This window comes from Xyrauchen texanus, chromosome 29 (genome assembly GCF_025860055.1).
Source record: "Xyrauchen texanus isolate HMW12.3.18 chromosome 29, RBS_HiC_50CHRs, whole genome shotgun sequence".
Classification (NCBI taxonomy): Eukaryota; Metazoa; Chordata; class Actinopteri; order Cypriniformes; family Catostomidae; genus Xyrauchen; species Xyrauchen texanus.
In genome coordinates this window covers 34,844,773-34,869,738 of record NC_068304.1, presented here as the reverse complement: position 1 = coordinate 34,869,738, position 24,966 = coordinate 34,844,773, and the positions used below count along the sequence as shown (strand labels likewise).

At 36.9% G+C, this 24,966-nt stretch overlaps 1 protein-coding gene across 1 annotated transcript in view; it reads left to right on the top strand.

The window, feature by feature from the left end:
* LOC127622800 (transcription initiation factor TFIID subunit 4-like) overlaps positions 1–24,966 on the top strand; it is a 105,617-nt gene that overhangs the window by 77,816 nt on the left and 2,835 nt on the right. The gene's annotated exons all lie outside the window — the stretch shown is intronic.

The window sequence follows — 24,966 nt, the reverse complement described above, 5'->3', positions numbered from 1 at the left end:
GGTGTATTTGTGTGTCATCACATGGACTTTGCTGACACTTATTTTAGCATAGCAAAAAATAAACTATAAATTATGCTTTGAACGTTTGTTTTTTCATTTCAAAAGAAACAAGAAAAGGTGAGTTTTTCATTTTGTTTGTTTAAAAAGCAGCCATTTTAGAGTTGCAATAAATATGCAACTGCCAAACATTTGGAAGAAATGTTAACGTTCTTAATAAAAAATTATACTAACTTATCTGCAGAGCTGTATTGTGTGGAACTCTTATTCTGATGCACATGACTAAAGCAGAAGAAATGTCACAAATCAAATTTTCAAGTTGTTCTGTAAATTCATTTTAAACCCATGAGCAATAAGCATGAGAAATCATGCTGAGGTACGGAAGCTCAAAGAGGCCTTGTGTTATTATTATTTTTCTGTCTCGTTTTCTCGTGATATCGACATAACAAAGGTTGTTTTCTCGAGATCATGACTTAATTTTCTCGTGATCTCGGCATAATAAAAAGTTGTTTTTGCCTTTAATTTTCTCAAAAATCTCTACAGTTTTAATTGACCTACATGATTTACAATTCAAAGTTTATTACAAGATATGAAGGACAATGTGAGATCCTTGGCAGAAAAGTAAAATGTATTATATGTAATATGTAAATGTAGTTATGTTAATTCATTACACTTTGGTTATAAAATATTCACCTGCCCTATCCAAGAGTATTCTAACCAGTCACCTTTCACATAGGCTAAATCAAACATATTAATAAACACCAAGCAGCACATCACAAACACTTAATAAACGCTTTTTCATCAATATAGTAAGACTCGCTTTCTTCTGCACTCAACAGGAGTCAAGAATCACGTCTTTCTGTGCTTTCCGCAAAGTATCGTTATTACTGCAATATGCGTGCACTCGGATCTAAATCGTGGCTGGCTTGACCGCAGTCATGCAGACGTCCTGGTCCCTCAAGTCAGCTGGCAATGAAATTGACCAAACGTTCAGGGTCACTGTATTGTCTACGACAAATTTGTAGACGTGATAGTCTTCTTCTAAGGTGTCTGACACTAATCTGGAAGTTGTCAATGACTGAGAGACATATAGCTATTTCAGCTTGAGTGAGTCCTTGATCAAAGTAATGACATATTCGGTCATCTGTTATGCCACAGTGCGTTTAGCTGTTGCCTCCAGATAGACTTATTGAAACAACTTTTTGTTATGCCAAGATCACAAGAAAATTGAGTCATTATCACGAGAAAACAACTTTTGTTATGTCGAGATCACGAGAAAACGAGACAGAAAAATAATAATAACGGCCTGTTTGAGCTTCTGTACTGAGGCCTAATTTAACGTTCTTTTTTTTTAACAAAACGAAGAGTTTATATTTAGTTTTTCAATTTTGAAACATAAAAGGTAACACGTTTTTGTCTTATCTGAAATATCTTTTTATTTCAGAACATATTTTATGCTTTTAGAAAATACATTTATTATGGATGCACCAATGATTTACTTTTTTTTATTTTTGCCAATACAATATTTGCTGTTTATTTTATCATTTATATATATAAACCAATATGATGCTCAGTTATACTGTATAAACCATTTTGTCAAGAGTATTTATTTGTTTTTACCTATATTCACACTAGAGATCCAATCTAATAATGCATCAAAACAGTAAAGTATACGGTTGAAAAGAGAGACATTTTCTAAAAATGTACTTTTGAGACTTAAAAATGTCTTAAATGTCTGGATTTCTGTTGAGAAGTAATTGAGTAAGTTATCTTTTCTCTTAGGTGCTGCATAATATGTATTGGATTGCTGGTAATTATACCAGGCTTCTAAACTGCATTAACCAGCAATATTTCCTTGTTATACCAGCTTCAGTAGAAAGACCATACTGGTTGAGCAGTCTGCCTCACCATTGGTTAAAAGTATGGCTATGAAGGTCCACTTGCTAGACCAGCATGGACATTCAAATTGGCCTTTTCGGTTTTCAGCAGGGTATCTATAAACTCTCTTTGCAAAACTTTACTGCAGAACATGCCAATATATTATCGGGCATCTTATTTTAGAGAGAAAGTGAACAAATGAATAATTTCCTTCCTTCTAAATATGAAACTGACAAATTCATAATGAAATATGTCACCGCTGATCTTACATCATTATTCACATTTGACATGTTTGTTTGCATCCGTTTGCAAATGTTTGTGAAGAGCTTGCCAACAATAGAGCAATTACTATTTTACACACAAGAATGATGCATCAAACATGTTTCTTTACAACTCGACAGTGATTTAACTAACTACAGGAAGATAGTAAGTTACCGAAAACATCATATCACAGAGTATGTGAACACGTGTCTGTGGTTTAGATCGGTTTGAGGGCTCTTGCAGTTTGCAGATACTGTAAATACATCCAATTGGTCTGACACTTGCTAAAATGGTCTCTTTTTTTAGAAATATTTAATTTTTCCTGCAAACTCTACCACACCCAATGAATCCAACAGCCTTAAATTAGACTAGATGTCAACTTGAAATAAACTATTTTCAGAAATAATCATACAAAATTATAACCACCGATACTGATATATTCGCTGTAGTCACGTCACGTAGACTCCACTGACACCTATTTAAACTTTGGGATCCATCAATAGAGATCTCTTCCCAAACAATCCAGCATAATGCATCAGTTACACAATTAATTGGATGAACAAATAGTTTTTGTGTATTTAATTTCAGACATGTTGACACGCTAGACATGGCAGAGATATTTCTTGGCTGCTGGTGTGTACATCTTTGCCGTTGGTTTAAAGGTTGTCCACTCTGTAAGTTACATGTACATTGAAAAAGACTCATATCCGTTTAAATCCCCCTTAGTGTTTTTTCATGCTGCCCATTAGGGATTGCCGAGGAAAATATAGGAGCTGAAAATGGTATACATCATGTAGGAAAGGGACATTTAGTGCCACAGTTTTCCCTATGGTCCTGTAGAGCGGTACGGGGACTGAAGTATCCAGACAAAAACGCTCTGTCTTGCGCCTGTAGGGTTGCCAGTTTGGATAGGTCATCTACATCACAAAGATTAATAGTATATTGGCATCCTCAGTTAAACCAGAACAGAAAAACACGTAACAGGAAGGTTGAGAGACCATGTTAGTCTTAACATGTATGAAATTACTCTCATTGAGTTATGATACATAATGACAAAGTTTTTTCATACTACAGCCTATAAATAAGAATTTGAATCTCAAATAAAGTCATTCAGGCTAAATATATGTACATAACCACAAATTTGTACTAATATTGTTGATGAAAATATCCATATTCATGCAAAGTCTGTGATCGGTATTGTTGCCTGTGAAACGCTGCCCTGAAATAATGGTTGAATATACACTTTTGACAACAAAGTTGAGCCTGAGGCGAGAAATAGATACCCATCTTAAAGAAATTAATTACCTCCCTTGTTAATCTAGATATAATTAACTTTCTGAAGAATGAGTTCCACTGCAGTTTTGCCATTGAGACGCCACAGCAACCACAGCCAAATTCTAGAAGCTGCTGGTCAGGGATGCTGGGATATCCTGACGATACATTTGCTCTGCCCATCCCACGCTCATATGAGAATACATAATGTATCCTTATGAGATAAACAGATTAGCTTTCACAAAAAGTAACTAGTTGGAGCATATGGGTGAATGTCTCACAAAGCCATTGTAGAAATTCACTATTCACAATCAGCCATGATTAATAGGGATTGTTCACTTAAAAATGTACATTTTCTCATCATTCCATCCTAGATGTGTATGACTTTGACTGTCTTCTGCAGAACACAAATTTAGAAGTATATTTCAGCTATACAATACAAGTGAACGGGTGCCAACATTTTGATGCTCCAAAAAGCACATAAAGCCATCATAACAGTAATCCATATGATTCCAGTGTTTTAATCCATATCTTCAGAAGTGATATGATAGGTGTGAGTGAGAAATAAATCAATATTAAAGTCCTGTTTTGCTAGAAATTCTTCTCCTTGCCCAGTAGGGGATGATATGCATTAAGAATGTGAATCACCAAAAACACAAGAAGAGGAACGTGAAAGTGATAGTTAAAGTGGAGATTGACTGAGCAGGGAGGAGAATTTATAGTACAAAAGGACTTAAATATTGATCTGTTTCTCACCCACACCTATCATATTGCTTCTGAAGACATGGATTTAACCACTGGAGTCTTACGGATTACTTTTATGGTGATTTAAGTAATTTTGGGATCTTCACAATTTTGACACCCATTCACTTGAATTGTATGGTCAAAAAGAGAAATTTAATTCTTGCTGAGAGCTTAATTTGAGTTCAGCAGATGCAAGAAAGTCATACACATCTGAGATAGCACAAGGATGAGTAAATTATTAGAGAATTCAAATTTTTGGGTGAACTGTTCCTTTAAGCGTGTAGTATTCAGCTGGTCATGTGATTCTATAATGGCAGCCCCCATGAGGTCGCCCCTGACTCATGTAGAATAAAACTGCTTTTATAAGGTTAATGATATGACTAGAGTCCTCATCTCATGTGAGCGGTCATGATTTTATACATACGTTTCAAAATTACAATTAATTTCTTTAGAAGTAAAATTATTTAATAGGGAAAAAATGACTAAATGCACATTTAAAGAAAATGCTATTGACTATTTGACTATTTATATGAGCATTAAGATTCCATTAAGCGCATTTCTCTCCCAATTCTTCAGACAATCTCATGAAAATTACATGACCGTAACAGTATTTTTGCAAAAGGAAATGAAGCATAAGTTATCATAACATAAGTTTTGATATCATAACATAAGTGTGATAGTAGTAATGCAATAAAATAAGTGTAAATAAAATCATAAACAGCTGTAGTCATGATTTGTGTGAAAGTGAATAAAACAACATCTCGTGTTAATTTCACCAGGAAACTGTGGCGAAACATAATTTGGCACATTAAAGTCAGTTTGCAATAATGTAATTTTATTCTATGTGACTAGGTTGCAATCCTCACTATCACAATGCTAAAAATCTCACTTTAATTACTGTAATGTGACAAAAAAATTCTTTAAATTGAAAAGTATGAATTCAACATGGTCAACAAATGCAAAATAAAAAAGTAATGAGAATTGAACATGAATAAAAAAAAAAGATCTTCAAAATTACGAATCACTCAATTGTCTCATTGCATTGCGACATTACTGCAAACACTGTTGCGTTGCTATCTATTAAAGAATGTTGTTTCTCTTAGATTTTATTATTTGTGTCAGCTCTGTTCTGCTGGTGGAAAAGGTTGATGCCTGGGGACAAAGCAAATGAAAATGCTGGAATGATCTTTCATTAAAAGCTGCCAGTTGAGGAGGGAATCAGAGTACGGAAAGAGACGTTCAAATGTATGGAGTCGTCAAAAAAGAACTGCCAACATAAACATCACCAAACTGCATTTTCATGTACTGATTTGATTCCGATCTTTTTGCTATAATGTGACATATAAGCAGAAAAAAACTGGAGAAAAATGTGTGTAACACAAACCCTGAACAGCTTTTTGAGAGCATAAGTTGAATAGATTTTATAATCATAGTACTGTATTTAAATTAATTTGCTGCTGGGGAAATTAAGTTACTGTAACCAAAATTGTCATTATTTGTTGTCCCAGGAATTCAGTGGCATCTTTTTTGTGTCTCTGACGGTTTCTACTAGTGACTTTTAATTTGAAAGGCCTTTGGTCACTGTGTTCAGGATAGGCTTCATTAAAAAGAGGATCACCATATTGTTTGCAGCTGGAGGTGCTTCAGGAGGAGTCTAATTTAATTTCTGCGCTGGCCAAACCCCAGCACCTGTCTTGCACCTACAACTGGACACAGCAACTTTTTAGAGTGATTGAAAAATTCTGCTTTGGAATTCTACTGAAACATTTCTGTTTTCTGCCATTATACAACGAGGCTGAGCAACAACGTTTGCAATAGCAATATCTTTTGAGGTGCCAAGACTTTCAAAAATAAACCCACCCTGAATAAAGTGCACTGAAACAGTGAGACGACTAGCCCCTTAAAATGTTAAGTACACTGGCAGCCAAAAGTTTGGAATAATGTACAGATTTTGCTGTTTCGGAAGGAAATTGGTACTTTAATTCACCAAAGTGGCATACAACTGATCACAAAGTATAGTCCGGATTTACTGATGTGAAAAACAGCACCATCACTAATTGAAAAATTTCATTTTTTATTAAATATATACCGGCCCCATTTCCAGTAGCCATCACAGCCAACACCTTATCCTTGAGTAATCATGCTAAATTGCTAATTTGGTAATAGACAATCATTTGCCATTATATCAAGTTGAAAGCTATTTGGTTTGTTAAAGACATTGTCTTTGTGTTTGTTTTTGAGTTGCCACAGTATGCAATAGACTGGCATGTCTTAACGTCAATATTGGGTCAAAAATGGTAAAAAATAGAAACAGCTTTCACTAGAAACTCATCAGTCAATCGTTGTTTTGAGGAATGAAGGCTATACAATGCTTGATATTGCCAAAAAAAAAAGATTTCATACAAAGGTGTACCGGTACACAACAGTCTTCAAAGACAAAGCACAACTGACTCTAACAAGGACAGAAAGAGATGTGGAAGGACAGATGTACAATTAAACAGGATAAGTACATCAGAGTCTCTAGTTTGAGAAATAGACGCCTCACATGTCCTCCACTGACAGCTTCATTGAACACCATTTTCATGTACAACAAATAATTGGAAAAGAGTGTTATGGATCTTAACCCCATTGAGCTTTTGTGGGATCAGTTAGGTGTGCGAGAAGTGCCCAACAAGACATTTATGCCACATCTATGGCAAGTGCTACAGGAAGTGTGGGGTGAAATGTCACCTGAGTATCTGGACAAACTGAAAGCCAGAATGCCAAGTATCTGCAAAGTTGTCAATGCTGCACGTGGAGGATTTTTTGATGAGAACTCCTTGAAGTAGTTTAAGTTCTGAATATTTTATAGTAATATAGTATAATATAGTAATTTTTCACGTTATTAATGTCCTGACTATATATTGTGAACAGTTGAATGCCATTTTGGTAAATAAAAGTACCAATTTCTTTCCATAAGAGCAAAATCTGTACATTATTCCAAACTTTTGGCCACCAGTGTATGTATACATCAAGGTAGTATTTTTTGTATTGACTTTCATTTAGGCCTATACTGATTAAAAAAAAAAATATATACAAAATAATTGCACTGAAGTATGCTACTTTTTATTTTTATTTATTTATTTTTATTTGTTACCAAGCATCCAAAAACAATTTATTTTGTCAATTTGTAACATTGTTTGACTACGTAGTATTCATTTAAGCTTTAATATGGTTAATACGAAATATGGAATTCTTGTAAACTACCTAGTTCTGCCTCACAAGTGTGTAGTTTGGGAATCACTCTGATTTGATTAGTTTGAGTATACCTGTGAAATCTTGGCACAGTATAATTAGATCATAGTCATTTAGTTCATTAAAATTGCAGTATGTAATATTCTGATACCCGTGTTATTAATGACACCTGTGGCCGTTAAGTGAACTTCAGCGAGTTACCTGTTGCTCGTGATCGTGCACACACTCCATAGGGACACGACATCGACCAAAACAATGACGTAACGTACAAAGAGACTGAACGTGATTCACCGGCATCATGCTGACAGATGAGGTAGCATAATTAAAATTACACAGTTATGATTGTTTTACTACAAACTTTGAGACTGTATATTATATTTGACTCTCCAGTGCTGGAACAGGGCTAAAACAAAGTGTGGATATAGACTGTAGTTTGAAGTAAACACTTTTCTTTGCATGATATATTGACTGCATTTATACGATAGCCTATGTCTGCGTTAACTAGCTAGCCAGCTTTATCAAGAGCTGTAGCTAAATCTGGTGGATGATGACAGTAGCTGTTAATAAAATAGACTGTACATATAAATATGTTGACACAATTCAGTATTGATGTGATTCCATCACAACTGTCATTTAGATATATTGATGCGCTATTGTTTTATAATAATATAATGTGTATATTTTCTGTATAACCAAGTTACGTTACACTAAAGAATGGAGCTTTTTGCATTATCTTGAACATTGTCTAGCATTCATTTCATGTGTTATTGTAGTTTACCTTTCTGAATAAATACAGATTAACATTGACATTAACCTGACTTTTAGTATAAAGAGAAGATCGTTGAAAATTATTTGAAAGTTATGAAGCAAGGTAGCTTGCAATTCGTCAGCGTTAGCAGGCAAGATCAAGTTAGCTAAAATTACACAGATCAATCCTTATGGCACTATATTTCACATGCTTTGCAGTTATGTAAGCTTAACTGTCCTATAAGAAGAACGCCAATTCAGGGTCAGTTTTGATCCCCAAAAGTTCCCTCCAGGAATCAAATGCCCTGCTGGTGTTCACTCTAGTTTTCGCTTGACCACGATCACATTCCCGCTTAGCCAGACTGGATTCAGTAGATAAATGTTTTTTTTTTATTTTTTTTGGCTTACTCTGAGTTTGTGTAAGAGTCTGTGTTGTGCTGGGAGCCGGACATTTGCTGGATTCCATCTCTAAGATAATGTTACCTAGTGTTGCTGACTGTCTGTTGATGCTGTTGAATGGTGGAAGAGAAGCTATTACTTAGGCAAGGCTCTCGGAAGCGCGCATAAATGTCACATCCTTTGGATTTTCCTGGCAAAAGCGACCCGCTCCCTTCGCATGAAAATCAGTCTACAGGCTTTAATAGGCAACATAGGAAGTCTGGGAAGGACTCATTTTTTAAGTTGCGTTACAAGCCGTTCACACATTGACAAAAAAATGGCGAATATTACATGAAAATTGTTACATATTGCACCTTTAATGAGGATTAATTGTGCAGTATTTGTGCTCTCTCATGAGCTGGATTTTCATATTTCCTTTACAAATGTCCATTAAAATGCAGAGGCTATTCTGCTTTTAACACACGCAGTCACTGATCCGTATGGAACACTTTGTATGTGATATCACAACAAATCCTTTCCTGTGTTTTTAATAAAACACGCTCACCATGTTCAGCTAGCTTTCTCAATGAATTTCCCTCCAAAAATACAATTTAAAAACAACAAATGTTAAATAATCTCCTCTAGCGTTTCGCCTTTCATTGTCAGAAAGCATATGGCGTGTAGATTGTGTTGCAACGTGTTTTTCACAAACTTATTTTTTATGTGTGTGTGTCTGTCTGTGTGTGTGTGTGTGTGTGTGTGTGTGTGTGTTAGAGTGGAAATTCACAGCACAGCTAAAATTAGCAGAGAAGAGAAGGGGCTGTAGTGAATAAACAAGCCAATCCATTAGCGTAGACGGGTTATTGGCTTATTTCGCCTCTTCTAAGGGCGGCCCATTAAAAGTGGTAATGTGTGCCCCCAGCTTCGCCCGAGGGAGTCAATGCAGGCCAGAGAAAAATATTTCAAATGCATCAGAAGCCTGAATTAAATAGACCAATGTTCCCTAAAAAGACTGAAGCACATCTCTTTCTGATGTGCGTCTCAGGCAAAAAAATGCATTGATCTTGGAATGTCCCTTGGCAATTATAAAATATTAAATCCAAGTCACACTTTTTGGCTCAGCTTAATTCCTTCTCTCACTCTCTCTCTTGCTCGCTCACTCTTCCACTGTTCATTGCTTCCTCCATTTGATCAATTTGAAAAAGTTAGCAATGTTTTCTAATGGAATAAAATCCCTCTGCATAAATTTTTGGGCTCGTTGAAACTCTGATTGCAATAGGACTGTGCCGATGCACTCATATCAATGCATTGATTCTTTTTCTCACCATATTGCATTGAAGTATGTGCAGTGCATTCATATTATTACAGATCAATTAATGAAGAAGCAGGTTGATTAGATTTTAAATTGGACATGAAATGTCCAAACACTGTACTAAAATTGAGAAGACCACATTTTTCGACAAAAGGATGTCACTAAGGGTTTCGTTTAAGATGCCTAATGTTTGCTGTCTAACAGTAACAGTCATTATGTCAATTAACCCAGTGCCTGCTCTGACTCTTCCTGTGTCCTCTGAGACTTCAGAGTTATCTCTGGCTAATTGGCCAAATAATTAAATTTAACCGTGATCTTAATAAATATATTCATCCAGCTGTTTGACAGGGTACAGAGTTCATTAGAGCCAGTGTGTGTGTTTGTGATTCAGGTAATTAAGATTTAGAATCGACCATTGAATGCATAATGTAGGAGTCAGTAATCCGTGAGCGGGGACTGTTTCTCCTCATATCCGCATACTTAAAGAGCCTGTTTACCTCATGGCTTGCTGAGAGATTTTACTTAGGGAGCTTAATTACCTCTCAAATAATTTCAAATTTATAGTATATTTAATATGCTTGAAATTCAAGTGAACGTGTTAAACGCAAATCTATTTAATTTAGTACAATTAATAAAACAAATGCTTTAAAAATACTTCCTAAACACTTTAAAAATAGGGAGATGTTCAACAATTAAAAATAGTGCAATGGAATGCTAAAAATGTGTTCTGGGTGAACGACCCTGTGACCCTGTAAGTTCAATGGAAAGGAGAACCGGCTTGGCAATATAAATAATAGTTTAATATAAAACTGAAACAAAAGACAAACACACACATGACAGACATGTCCGTAAACTAACTCTCTCTTGTCACACCACTGTCTGACATTGGCCTTTATCCCTCTCAGAGGCTTAATTAGCCTGATAAGGGACCGGGTGTGTATAATCACAACCCGGCCCCGCCCTCCGCCCTGCCAAAGACCTCTTACATGATTGCAAAATAGGTTGCAGTGGACTTAGGCTAGTGATTGAAGTTCAATAATAAGAAAAAAAAGCAAACAACATACTGACTTCTAAAGCCACTTTTTAAAGTCTATTCAATGCTTTACTCATGTGCCACAAGTGTAAAGCATTGGGAGCTTTTCTCAGCCAATAGTGACATCTGTAATTAATGTAATTAACAGTAACATATAATTAATTAGAATTACATTTGTATCAATTGACAGCTCAAAAATCTACAAATGAATAAAGTAAAAATGCATTTGCTTGTGTGACGGTTTACACGAGACTTTCCGAAACCATTGGATGGTAATTAAAAACTTCAGTACACCATCAATCCTGCTTTCAGACGGCATTATTTTCTGCACCAGCCCAAATCACAGTCACTTGCACAGAAGTTCTGCTTTCTACATCTGTCATATCGCTGTCTGATATATCCGTACATGTATTTTTTAACAATCCATGAATTATGTATTCTGAGCTGTAATGAACAGAATTGAGTGATAGCTCGCTCTGATGTAGCTCTGAAAGCAATCTGATCTTTTTCTCGCCGTGGTCTCGTAGAGCATCAGACTGATCACTGTGTGTTTAGGCTGCTGTAACGGCCTGTGTGCGAATGCATACATGTAAATACTCTACGTACCATCATATGAAGAAACATACATGATTGATGTCTTTTTATCGCTATTATGGCATATCATAACCCCTTCCCCACCCACATGTCATTCCACTCCAGACATGACAAAAAAGAACATTAGCCAGAATGTTAGCCTTATTAGAAGCGAGAAATTCACATGTATTTGGAACAGTATGAGAGTGAGTGAATGATGACAGAATTTTGTTTCTGGGTGAACTATCCCTTTAAAAAGCCCAGTACAATTAGGCTTCCTCAGACAAACGCTCACATCGATTAACAAGAAAATTAAATGTCAAAAGTGTTTCCGCCCCATGTACTTAACTCTTTTTATGTTTTGATATGTTTTTGAGTGTATATTCATATAGTAATATTTTTTCTCACTGTGTGTGTGTGTGTGTGTGTGTGTGTGTGTGTGTGTGTGTGTGTGTTGTGTTCTGAAGCTGTTCTAATATCATGCAGTGCTCTAGGTGTTTTCCGACAATGCCAATGGGCCCCCCCGCCTCAGGTGCAGGAAGACTCTAGCGCTTCCTCCTGCAAACTTGTGTAATTATCACAGCAGATAAGGGTGTAGATTTAATCCGAGTCAATATGTAGAGAAGGTACATACAGCTGGATACAAAGGAAGTCAGATTTGTTGCAGAAAGCAAGCAGGTATGAGGCGGGCCCGCTGGCGTGCACGCGGGCCTACTGTGATGTAACCGTTGAAACGGGCATGTTTCTAGCTCAGCAGTGCATTAGGAAATTTTGGTATGCTGTTAACGCTTAAAATGCATTTAACTCAAAGCTTTATTTTGTTAGTGTTTGGTTTAGTGTTAACACGAGACATTTAAATGTTTTGCATCTTCATTTCACTCAAACTTGGCACTGTGTCACGCATTGCGAAAAGAAAACTTGGAAAAACTTTTAAATGTTGCACATGTTTGTGCCAGTCTAATGGAAGAACTTCCCACACAAGCTCAAGGGTTCAACTCATCTATCAAGCATCATGTGCCACTTTCACCTCTACATAAAAAGCGCAGTCGACAGAATAACACAAGTGATTTCATCATTACCGGTAATTAATTTGCATAGAATATTTAATGTGCACACTGTGAGGATTATTCTCTGATTGTCATGATACACCTGAGACTTTGTGCTGTGCAAGTCGATGTATCTAGATATGCACAAGAACAGTTTCTCTTGCATCTTGTTTAGATTTATTTGCACCCACGTAACGACACACCATTTGAATTTTTCGATAATCATGAGCTGTGCTACAGATTTCCACGGTTCTATTCTATTTCGATCCGCAAGCTCTTGATTATATTTGATTCAAATATCCATTTGATATAAAATGTTAGTTTATATATAAACAAAGTTCTCTCTTGGATAATGCTGTTAATTAAACTTGGTACATTATGAAAATATACATTTGACAATTTTTATTTTATCATTAGTTTTTCGTAATTCTGTTCACATTTAAGTTATTTAAAAATTCCATGTTTTTCATCAATAAATTTGATGTCTTGAAATTGCATTTATATATTTTGTTTAGGTCTGCCAATCGCTAGCATTTTTTAATTGAACTAATTACATGATATGCCGTCCAATTGATAGACTTAATCACATGTATATATATTTGCTGAGAAAGCCCTAAAATAACAATAATTCAATAACTATAGTTAGATTTCAATAATTATAAATAAAATATATGTTAAAAACATTATTGTGGCAAACGAGCAAAGTGTTGATAAGACAATACTAAAAGTGGCCTTAGAAAGCAGTATAAATGTTATTTCCATATTACTGAAGTTGAGCTTATCATTGACCTATAATCCTAAGCAATCCATTTTGCAATTCAATTCATCAGCCTGTCCAAGATAGATTTATTATGTGTTTTTCTAAAGATGTGATAATTTACACATGCATCATACAGGCTTTTTTTTTTTTATTAACCTCTCTGAATTAACGCATTAAATCAACAGCCCTAATTTTGTTACATGTTTATTTTTTACATGCACAATTTGTTCTCTTTAAAAAGTATTGTGCTAAAATGGTACTCTCTCTTTAAGAATAACTGCAGTTCAGCAAGCATCTCACATAAGCGTTTTAGTGCTTAACTAGAGTGGTTTCTTTATCATCTGATATTTGTAGAGTGACTTCTCAAACTTTTGTTTATGCAAAAACAGACATGTTTGCTTTATCACATCCGTGCGATGTGTGATTACAATTAAATGTTTCTTTTCTTCTTTTTTTTAAAGAACTCCAAAGAACAGAAATTATTTCGAAAAAAACACCATTCAGTCACAAATGGATTGCGTGGATCTCGCAACTCAACGGCTGTGTCGTGCTATAGCTTGACTCCTTCATAGAGTTGAATGCATTGGGGAACGTTGACATAATTTGTATGAAAGTGAAGTCTCTATATTAAACATGACTGTTATTGCATCGAAACAAAAGTCTAGGAAGTCAATCACCAAATCCCAGACAAAAAGCTAAGAAGTTTAAGAGGTCTTTAAGGACCACCTCTTAAACATCATGAAGGACAAAACCTCCTGACTCTTTGTGATTGACATGCAGGCCTCTCTTGATCTTTTGTAGCTTTTTTGCATCTCTATGGTGTGTGCATGATTTATTTATTTGGAGTGAGATGTTTTTGTCTCTGTCAAGCTTTTTGAGACACATTTGACAGCTCTGGGTCAAAAGTTGTATTGATGTAAGGTCTCAGTCGCCACATCAGTGTTAAAAGAAAGTTTTCACGATCCAAAATAACTCCCCTCACTCTCCCATGTGCCACTTTTCTGTAATTACCCTATTAGAGAATGTTTTGCTTCTGCCAGGTCACCCCTTGTGCCTTGTTGGGGGTTCTTAGGTTAAAATGTTTTTCTGATGTAGTGGAGTTTCACAGAGACATCAAAAACTGTTTGGAACTTGTGTTCAGGGACCTCCTAGAATGAGCTCTTTTTAACTCACTACAAAGGGGTTAGTTGTTATCTTATAGCTCTACCTTCTATTTCAGCGAGAATTAAAATTTAAAGCAGTTGTTGTAGAAATGGCACCCGGCGTTTAAAAAGTGAGGATGTAAAAATCAACAAGGCCTCATTAACAGGATCTTCTGAGGACAACCGTTTAGACTTGATACTCATTACATAGAACTTCTTGTTGTAGCTCTAATTGGGTACGTTTTATATATGAAACGCTTTGAATTTTTAATGCAGCATTTTTTAAAGTTCCACAACTTGCAAGGATGATCCTTCGCATAAATCCTCCGCTTTGCTGCAGTCTTGTTTTAATGGCCTGCGAGTTTTTCAACGTTGAGTCAGAGAGGAAATAGGAGATACGTGTCAGCACGAATGGCAGTGGAAAATAGCATAATTCGCTCACATGTGTTTGGGTCATATTCCCCTGTTTATTTTCACGCAACTCCACCAGCCGAGTTGTCTGGAGAGGTTCTGCTCAAAAGAGTTGGTTTCTAGACAACAGCTCTGTTTATAAGAATAAATACACTGCGTGTATTGCGTTACATCCGATTCTGACAGGAATTTGTGTGATCTTCCCCATTTCATATGAAAAGAACACTGATTTCATTATAATACCTACTCCAAACTAGTGTTTTCTAGAAAAACTAATGACTACTAATTAGCCATTTTGTTCAGTGTCTAGAGCGAGCAACTCTTTCTCTAAGGGGTCTGACGAGGGGGAGGGAAAACCAGGGGACAAAGAGAAGTTTCTTTACAGGAAAGTTTGGAGTGTTTTTTGTTTGTGAGGGAAGTTTCCGGGTGTTTAGCTCGCTGACCCCTTCAGAGAGGTAGAACGCGAGGAACCCGCTGGAGTTGCACTTCGGGAAATGCTTTCATCTTTAGCCGTAACTTGTGGATGCTTCAACTCAAGGCAAATGCAATTGCAACTTTGTCAGTACACTACTAATTAGAAAATTCCTGACCTCGAGCGAGATGTTTTAATTATGTGTTGTGTCAACGAGTTTGCCGATTTAATCCACACTTGATACACACTCGAGCGAAAGAGAGCAGTGCGTTTTTCACACAGACAAAACCGGAATTCTGTTCCGGAATGTCGCATGACCTCATGGCCAAGGGCTGGCTCGCGAAAAGCTGTTTGCGGGGGTGTGAAGCTAAACAATGCGACAGGGTGACTTGGATCATGAGCTAGCAAGCGAGAGCTCAGTGTCTGTGAGTCAGTGCCTCGCGAGACAGGAAAGGGTTAAGGAGCATGTGAGAGGGGATGCTGTGAGCGCGGGTGCTGCTGCAGAACATAGCCTTGTTCGTGCGAAGGCAAGTCATTTCCCGAAACACTGCAGACACTGCGCCCCAGGCACTCTGAAACCTTTGGAGACCAAAATGGCTTGCAGGAGTTAGAAGTAATAAGGTGTTTTTTTTTTCCTTGCCTTCTTTCTCCTTGACTGAAATTCTGCAGTTGCTATGCATCGCCATGGAGCTTGCTGCTCTATTTTTTTCTTGTGTTTTATGTCAGGCATTAAGATGCTTACCAACTCACCATTTTTGAGATTTGTTGCTCTTTAGTTGGGGAGCGAATTGCAGTTGTTTGTTTTGAACATAATTCTGCCATTTTTCATCAATTTCAGACTAGCCCAACTCTCTCTTTCCCTGTGTTTCTCTTTTCCTATATTTAAGCTAAATGATATCTAATACTGCAACAGAAATGAGGCAACTTACTCTTACCTTATTGTTAATGAAACATACAGCATTTTGGCCAGCAGTTAGAAATGCCATTGTGTACAGTATTACCGTTTCGGACACTACTATAATGGATATACCATGCTGTTCTTTAAAGTACCTTGAATAACCATCTAAATACCGTGGTATATATTGCACAGTGGTAATACCAGGCTATTTCTGTGCCGTAACGAGCTGGATCCAGCACTTCCAAATTTAAGCACACCTATTTAAGTGGTTCCCCACCTCTTGCGTTTTGAAAGAAATGTATGCGATGACCTGAACATGGGCACCTGTAGTTGGTCCATAACATATCCATGTTCTTTTAATCAACATCAAGAGGGAATAATCACTCTTTGATGACAGGACTAGTTGTCATTTTATTTATGTTTTTCATCATTTTAATCTCTTTTTTATCTTTGCCAGCTTATTTTACTGCAGTGTGAAAAATAGTTACTTGAAAAATCCACTACAAATGCCTAATTACTTCCCTACAGTTCTCTAAAATCACTTTACTGAATACTTCATTGAAAAGTAATCACATTACTAATTACTTTACTTTTAAGTTACTTTCTAAAACACTTCACAAACGTTTTCTTGTTTTATGCTCAACTAATTAAAAATAATGTCTATATTTCTTCCTTGTTCGTTGTCGCACACCCTTCATCTGTCACAGAACTGCAAACAGATGTTGAAATGAATTTATATTTTAAATGTTTTAGATGTAAGTGATATTTTAGAAATACTGTATTTGTAACCTATCAAAAAAAATAAGAATTTAAAATGTTTTTGGTTTTTTTACTTTAAAAGCAGTTTGATTACAGTTACTATTGCACAATAGTATAAATATTGCATAAACATATTACACTGGAAATTAATATTTGTATAAAGTACAATTCCATGTAGTCTATCAATTAATACAAGGTTTTAAAAATGCTCTTTTTTTGTTCTCAAACAGGTTTCCCACACCAAACACAAGCAACCAATTTTGCAATGGTGGGCTCGTCAGGCTGCTCAAATCAAATTCTCATAGCACCACAGTGTTTACGCTTTTTAAGAAAACCAGGCAATAAATGGTATTGTTTTAATTGCACCTGCCTATTAAAGTGCAATAAGAGACTATAAGTAATATACCAATAAGTATTTTAACAATGTATTAATCTTTAATCACCATAATCTAAAAACCTAATCATAACCTAATCAACGATATCGTGTTGCATTGTAGACAGCTTCATTGATTTTAATGGTAGCGATGTAGCTTTGCATTGTGTTGCGTCTTGCTGCTCACTTGTAGTGTCGATTGGGTATTAAATGCACTCTTTATAGAATATTCCATTTTATACAACTGTTAATTCCAGTCCTCGAATCTGATTGGACAAGAGGCGCTCCAAGAGCACCGATAGATTTGACCATTAGTGCTGGGATGCTTTAGTTTGGAACAACACAAACACAAATGAGTGTATATATGTATATATATATATATATATATATATATATATATATATATATATATATATATATATATTACAACCTTGTGGCACATAAAATGTCCTGGAAAATTGTGCATAGAAAAGGGTGGGAACCCTACTTGTCCATTTAACTGTTGTGTAAAAGCAATATCACACTCGCAGTCGTGCTGTATTGTCCATCTATCAGCACGGCTGTGATTACCGGCGGCAGCACGTAATATGATAATGCTTTACTATCACCAGTCATTGTGGTGGAAACTGTCTTTTCGCTGACCAGTGGTAAAACATTTTTTAAAAACAGTCAATATTTTTGCAATTCCATTTAGTGAAGCAAGTGGCTGAAATTACAGAGTTAACCTTTAATTAATGAGTATTATCATGTGGTATTGTACTTTTTTTTTTTGCACTTTCATAGTTTACCCCAATAACTCTTTTACTAGTCTTATCAGAGACCAAAACACAAATCACAGAGACTTCATCCTGCCAAACACTAAAACAGAATAGTATCAAGGCGCGTAAACCGTAAGTGAAAAAGGGTACAGCTTTTTCGAGCGACCCTGACCCTTTGATTAGCAGAAAGCCGAAAAACAAAGCCATCCTCATCCCTTTCTCCTGGCTTTGTTAATCTTGGCTGCCGTTGCGCGGTTCAAAGCGAGGGCTCCGTGTATAATCCGCACAATATACATCTGTGAATTATTATTGTAATTCTTTATACGTTTATTGCAGCTGAATAAACTCCACATCAAATACATCACTCGGGCGATGTCGAAAAAGCCTCGGGCTAATCACTCGACATCTGCTAACTCTTTCAAAATGTCCTCATCAGCCTTTCTGCTGGCGGAGGAGGAGAGGAAAAATGAGAGGGAATTTCTGGTCTTAATTAATGGCGGTTGCTGGCGTTGGAGGTGGAGCGCAGAGAGAGAGAGGGCTGTCTGCCCCGGGGCGAGGCTGGTGCTAGCGCTCTGAGCGTGGGGAGAGGGGAGGTGGGCGAGCCGGGGCAACATGGAAGTAGACATGTGGGAAAGCTTTGAGCTTTGGCTCAGTCTCCATCACTCTGACATGATGGGAGGGCCTCTCTCACACTCACGAGAGGGAGAGAGTGGTGAAGTTCTAATGGAAAAGCAGAAGTCATCTTAATGTCTGAAGTCATTCTCAAACAGAGCCTGAAGACTCCAAGCTGCCATTGGGTTTGACTGTGTTCATTTGTGTTTTTCCCAATTAGGAAAATTCCTTTGGAACACTTTTAGATTACCATGCTTTTCTGTAGGACAGAGAGGTTGTTATTATGAAAATAAGGGAGACTGTGGCTAGTCGTCACACGGGGAAGTTGTCACAAGCACTCTCTCTCTATATATACATCAAAAATATATATTTTTTATAATTTTAATGATAAAAATAATCATTTAAAATTCTAAAATAATCATTAAAAAAATATTAAATTATAAATTGAGTATAAGCATCAGCCACCTCGTTCTCTAGATATCGGCCATTAAAAAACTCATATTGGCTGACCACAACATAAATGCCCCCTTTGTCCTACGGTCAACGATTTCATTCCATCACTGTTTTTACTTTAAAGGTAACTCAACCCAGTGTCTCTGATTCCAACAGTTCATCTACAGACTCTTTCATTCATCTCTTGGTGTTGCTGAGATAGCAGTTTTGGTAATGTTTGTGTGTGTGTCCCTGGCAAAGTGGACCATTAACCTGGAGCCCTGAGGTAATGCCGCAGCCAAGTCCAATATTAGCTCCAACATCAAGGGCTCTCGCCTCACGCCACTCAAATATGTTTTCAAAGATGCTGATCAGCAGAAACCCGCTGCAGATGGACCAAATGCAAATTCAACAAGCTACCTTTCAGCTCTCCGCCAACCATCAAACAATTAGGAAGTCCAAGACCGAGAGAGAAAGAGAGATAGCGGGGCTGAAAACATACATTATTAACCAAAAGTAAATTTAGCAAAGTGGGAGCTAATCTTGTTCCATCCCTGAGCAACATATAAAGGTATAGTGAGACTTTGGCACAAGATGAACTAGTTACAGTATATGTACAAATAATGAAATGACAATGTGAAATATTAATGTGACTAGCTCACAACGTGAAGAAGAGACCAATGTTGGGGCTTGACTGCCGATTGCTAAATCACTGCAAATAAATATTTTCTTCATCTGTATTTTTTATTAGCAGGTATTAAGGGAACATTCTCATTCTAGAAAGCATTTGATTGGGCAATTATTGGGATACGCCCCTAAATGAAAGATGATTCATTTTGCTGAAAGAATAAGAATGTACATGTTAAATGGTCTGTATTTATTTATAACCTATTTATGGGAGCAGTCGACCAACCTGTTCTCATAAAATCCTGTTACTATAACTTGATTTTTGCTAAATGTTTTTACATGGCACGTTGTATGCATAGCTGCAGTTTCCTGGTGAAATTAACACTTGCAACAACAACAATAAAATAGCAGAATATGTGATCTTACAGTGAATTCGGAAACAGTAGATTGACTTTTCTTGAGCTAAAGTTGGTCTGTGTTTACTGAACTTCAAAGCACTGCCCCCAGTGGCCGAGGCGGGAAGTGTTTTTGAAATTGGGAGCTTCAGCTCCAGGTGAAATGCCCACAGAGGGGCGCCAAAAGCTAGTTGTTTTTAGCTGTAACGAGGGGGTTTCCACACCTTCTGATCAATGTATTTCGATGATTTATTTAGAGATTTATGATAACTGAATACAGATTTAAAATAAAATATTTTATAAAGCTTCCATATTTCCTCTTATATTACATCTTTACATTTTCTTCACTGTATTACATTATTTACATGGCAAATGTTCCTGGTTAATACACGCTGTGTTAATGACACACAGTGACAAAGAGGAGGAGATGCATGTTTACTCTACAGAATTTCTGTGGAGTGATAAAATTATGAAACTAAATCTTAAGGGCTTGTGGGTTTAATCAGAGCATTAAAATAAACATGTGAACGTTATTTTACTATTACATGATATAATCAATTATAATATAATATATAATAAAATATATAAAAATATGTATTTTTTTAATATATTATGTAAAATATGAGTTAAAAAAACAACAGTGTAAATGTAAAATTGACCAAAAAAGAGACTCATTTTAAGTATTTAGAAATATTTTGATATATAAAACATTATTTTACATGTTATTCAAGTTTTAAAGCCTTTAAAGGAAATCACATATACCTATTTTATTATTTGATTTACATGGTATATTTCAAGTTAAATATGTATAAATGACTTCTTAAGGTGTATGTAGAAATGTGACAATTTATATGACAATTAATCGTGAAAGCCTTAAAGAGACAATTAATCATCATAAATCGCAATTATTTGTTTAAAAAAAATGAGCTCTAAGTCCTCATGGTGGCGTAGTGAATTACGTCAATTCGGGTGGCCTCCGCATCTGAGACCATCAATCCACGTATCTTATCACATGGCTTGTTGAGCGTGTTACCGCGGAGACGTAGCGCGTGTGGAAGCCCCGCTATTCCCTGCTGCATCCACGCACAACTCACCACGCGCCCCACCGAGAGCGAGAACCACACATTATAGCAACCACGAGGAGGTTGTGCCATGTGACTCTACCCTTCCTAGCAACCGGGCCAATTTGGTTGCTAAGGAGACCTGGCTGCAGTCACTCAGCACGCCCTGGATTCAAACTCGTGACTCCAGGTGTGGTAGTCAGCGTCAATACTTACTGAGCTACCCAGGCCCCCCCAAAAGGTGAATTTTTTAAGAATATCATGGCCACTCTTTGCCATGTAATGAAAGTAAATGTTGACTAGGGCTGTCCATAATGACAAAATAAAGCATTATTAAAAAAAATGGTCCATACGACTTCTAAAGCCACACAAAAGAGCCATATGAAAGAAGGAAAGTCATAACGGTTTAAATTGACATGATGATATGTGCATAAAAATAAGCAAATTTTTTGGTTAATCTATTCCTTTAAACTCTGCGTTGGCCTTATAATTAAACAAATTTGCATCACGGCAAATGTAATTAGCAGTAATTCAATGTATTTTGCTTCCTGAAGAGCAACTCAAGACCGGCTGAGCTGCTTGTGTGTGTGTGTGTTTTACATCCTTCTTAATGTTAGGTAAAGATGCATGAATCTCCATGGAAACAGATAACAACAGGGTTGTGTTTGGGTTGTTGCCGTTGGTTGTAGGGCTCTTACCGTGGTCGGAGTTCTGAGAGTGCTGGTGGAGGAGTGACCTTTCTGCGTGCATTTGGATCACTTACTCTGCCTTTTTGTGGACCTGGAGGCACTGAGGCCAAAATGTGCTCCCTAGGCAATGTACACACTACGAGACAACAACTCATTACCCACCGCACACAGAAAGACTCTCAGACCACGTACACACTACAGAGATGCAGGAGTTTGACCTCCACGTGACAAGTGTTGCAGATAGCATCACGGAAGGGCAAGTTTCCCTAGCAAAAATAAATAAATAAAATAACGGGATGTGCACAGTAAAGATTAAAAACATATAATTAGACTTTGAAGAGAAAAATGTCCTGGCAATTGCTCTGATGCATTCATTGAGGACTAGTTTACGTTAAGGTCTAAAAAAAAAAAAAAGAGAGACTTTGTAGTTCGCAATTTCAAAATATTTTTTGTTGCTTTGTACTCTAAATGTAAGCATAGCAGGGAAGACTAGCAGCTGTACATCATCGCACCATTAGCTGGGTAATTCCCAGCCAATCACATGTAAGCCGTTGCTTTATAAGTCTGCTCACAATCTATCACATTGCTGTTTCAGTGTGCTAACATTGCAACCTCCACCACCCCACCATCACCAGTTGAGTCCCGTCCTCCTCACCCCTGCCTCCTATCTCCGGCAGGATATGACGGTTCCGAGTACAACTGCTTCGGACTGCCAGACAGGGCCTACGGCAAAGAGAGACATTACTTTTCTGTTTTATATTCATCAAATAAATGTAATCTTAAATCTCACTTATGTCTGCAAGTCTTCCTGATAGAAATGACATTATTAGCAAGGTTGTGAAAATCACTACAGTCTTAAGTTGTCCTGTCACTGCAAAGACAAACTTTGCATATATGCAAATTGCCCAGTAATCATTAGCTGCCACGTCGAAAAGTCAGCGGCAATGGGGTCAAAATTTAAATAGTTTGAACTTTGAGTGCGGCGCCGCAGCGACTTGATAGAAGTGCCACTTTAGCGTTATCGCATGTCGCGTCCACTTTTCACGATCCAATCCATTTCTGATGGATAATATACCACCCTACATTTTTCACATTGTAAATCGTGTTTCATTGAAACTATGTTACATCATGGTAATAAAATATATTGCAAACTTTGTTTCATGTTGACTGAAAATTCGATGTCATTATCTAAAAAAAAATATTTGGTTGTAGAATGCAATTGTCACTATGCGTAAATTGCCGTTGGTCAAGATTTTGAATTGACATCGAATCCATATGGTTAGGATTAGGGTGGTGGTGGGGTTAGGGCATGTGCTGCCTGCTTAGAACAAACTGAGACCCCTTTGTATAATGGACGCTCTTTTATTCTACATGCAGCAGGGGCGCCTCATGGGGGCAGCCATGTTAGTACCAATGACCAGCTGAATACTACTCGCTTAATATCAGTAACTGCCCTGTTATTGGACACTTTCATTCATGGATTAAATTTATCCTGTCTTACTGAGCATAGTGAATTTCTACAATGGCACTGGTAACTGAAACTACTGTGTTTGAATGATGCAGCATCCAGGCCAGTAGGTGTCAGTGTAAGTCAATGAAAGCCACTTCAATATCCTTAAAAAAATTACTGAGTGCACCTTTAAGAAAACTGGCATTTCTGTAAAGAGCATCTGTAAATGAGCGCATGTTAAAGACAGAGACTTGAACGGCGTTATATCATCTGTGCTATGCATGATTAGAATTAAATGTATTTTTTTACTTTAAACTGACTTTGAGAACAGAAAGGGCTCACTTCACCACTACACTATGCAATCACTGGTGATTGAAATCTAAACATTTATTGGCCAGTTGTCAAATATGTTTTTTTTAGCCGCATAGCGTGAAATTTGCTTGCAAATTAATCGATATAGAAATCGTTCAAATGAAGATCGCGATGCTTTGGAAAATCGATATATTTACCCACCCCTAGTAATGACATATTTCAAATTGAATAAATCAAATCTCAACATCAGTATCATAAATTGTGCTCATTTAGCTAGCTTTAGAGTAAATAAACAGCTAATTGGCTCTTCTAACTGTAAGGCGTGACATCCATTCCTACAGCCACTGTATAGATTGTTGCAATACCTCAATGAAAAAGCCAATTGGCTCTTTTAACTGTACAGCCAGATGCACACTGTACAATCCTTTACAGTTGTTGCTTGTCAGACTACACATATGTTTAGAGTTCTTGGGTAAAAGTCTTGGGAAAAAGTGTTGCCAAATTCATACAGCATGAACCTGGCTTACGGTGAGACAATTAGCGGTAGATTGACCGTTACAATTTCCCCCATTCATTTGTAAAGGAACGGGTCATCTCTTTCACTCACATTTCTCTTGCTTTGTCTCTAAAACTCACACACATGAGCATATTCTTGAATACACACACATGCCAGAGGCCAGCCTGTCTCTATGTCCAGGCAGATGGATGCATTTGATTGGTCCGCGTTGTGATTGGCAGTAATTGACATGGCAGAAGGCAGGCCCGCATTTCACATGAGCTCAAGTCAGATTGGTCTGATGAGGCAGATCTTCTCTGAGGACCTCGCCCCGAGGACGTCCTGCCTGTCCTAAATTCACCCCACCTTAGCACACTCCACCTGTCAAATTCACTTACGCCTCTGGAAAGACCAGATGAAGGCAGCCTGTATTTTTGAGAGTAGCTACAATGTATGAGTGATTTCAGCTTGAGTTAAACTTCAGTCCAAACCCTGTGTCTGTGTTCACATGGTTGCTATTATGACTCCCATGTGTCACTGCATTGTGTTTCCCGAACGCAATCAATATAATTATACAATGTCTGTTGGAGAGAGTAAGACTTTGTATCCGGTCTTATTTTGCTTTTTGTTGGTCGGTTGTTTGCGTTTGTGGATTCTACCATTCAATTTATTTATTTATTTTAATTCAAGAATGATACAAGTTTGACTAAACTGTGTAAGAATCTGTAAGTTTATTTGAACTGAACATCAGTGTGTACACTTGTAAGCATCAGATGAATAGAATTCAAGTACAAATGACTTTGTTTTCCATGAAATACAAAAGGAGACTTCAGCTTGGCAGAATCTTTGTGCTGTTTTTTTCTTCTATACAATACAAGTGAATGGGGATGGACACTGTCAAACT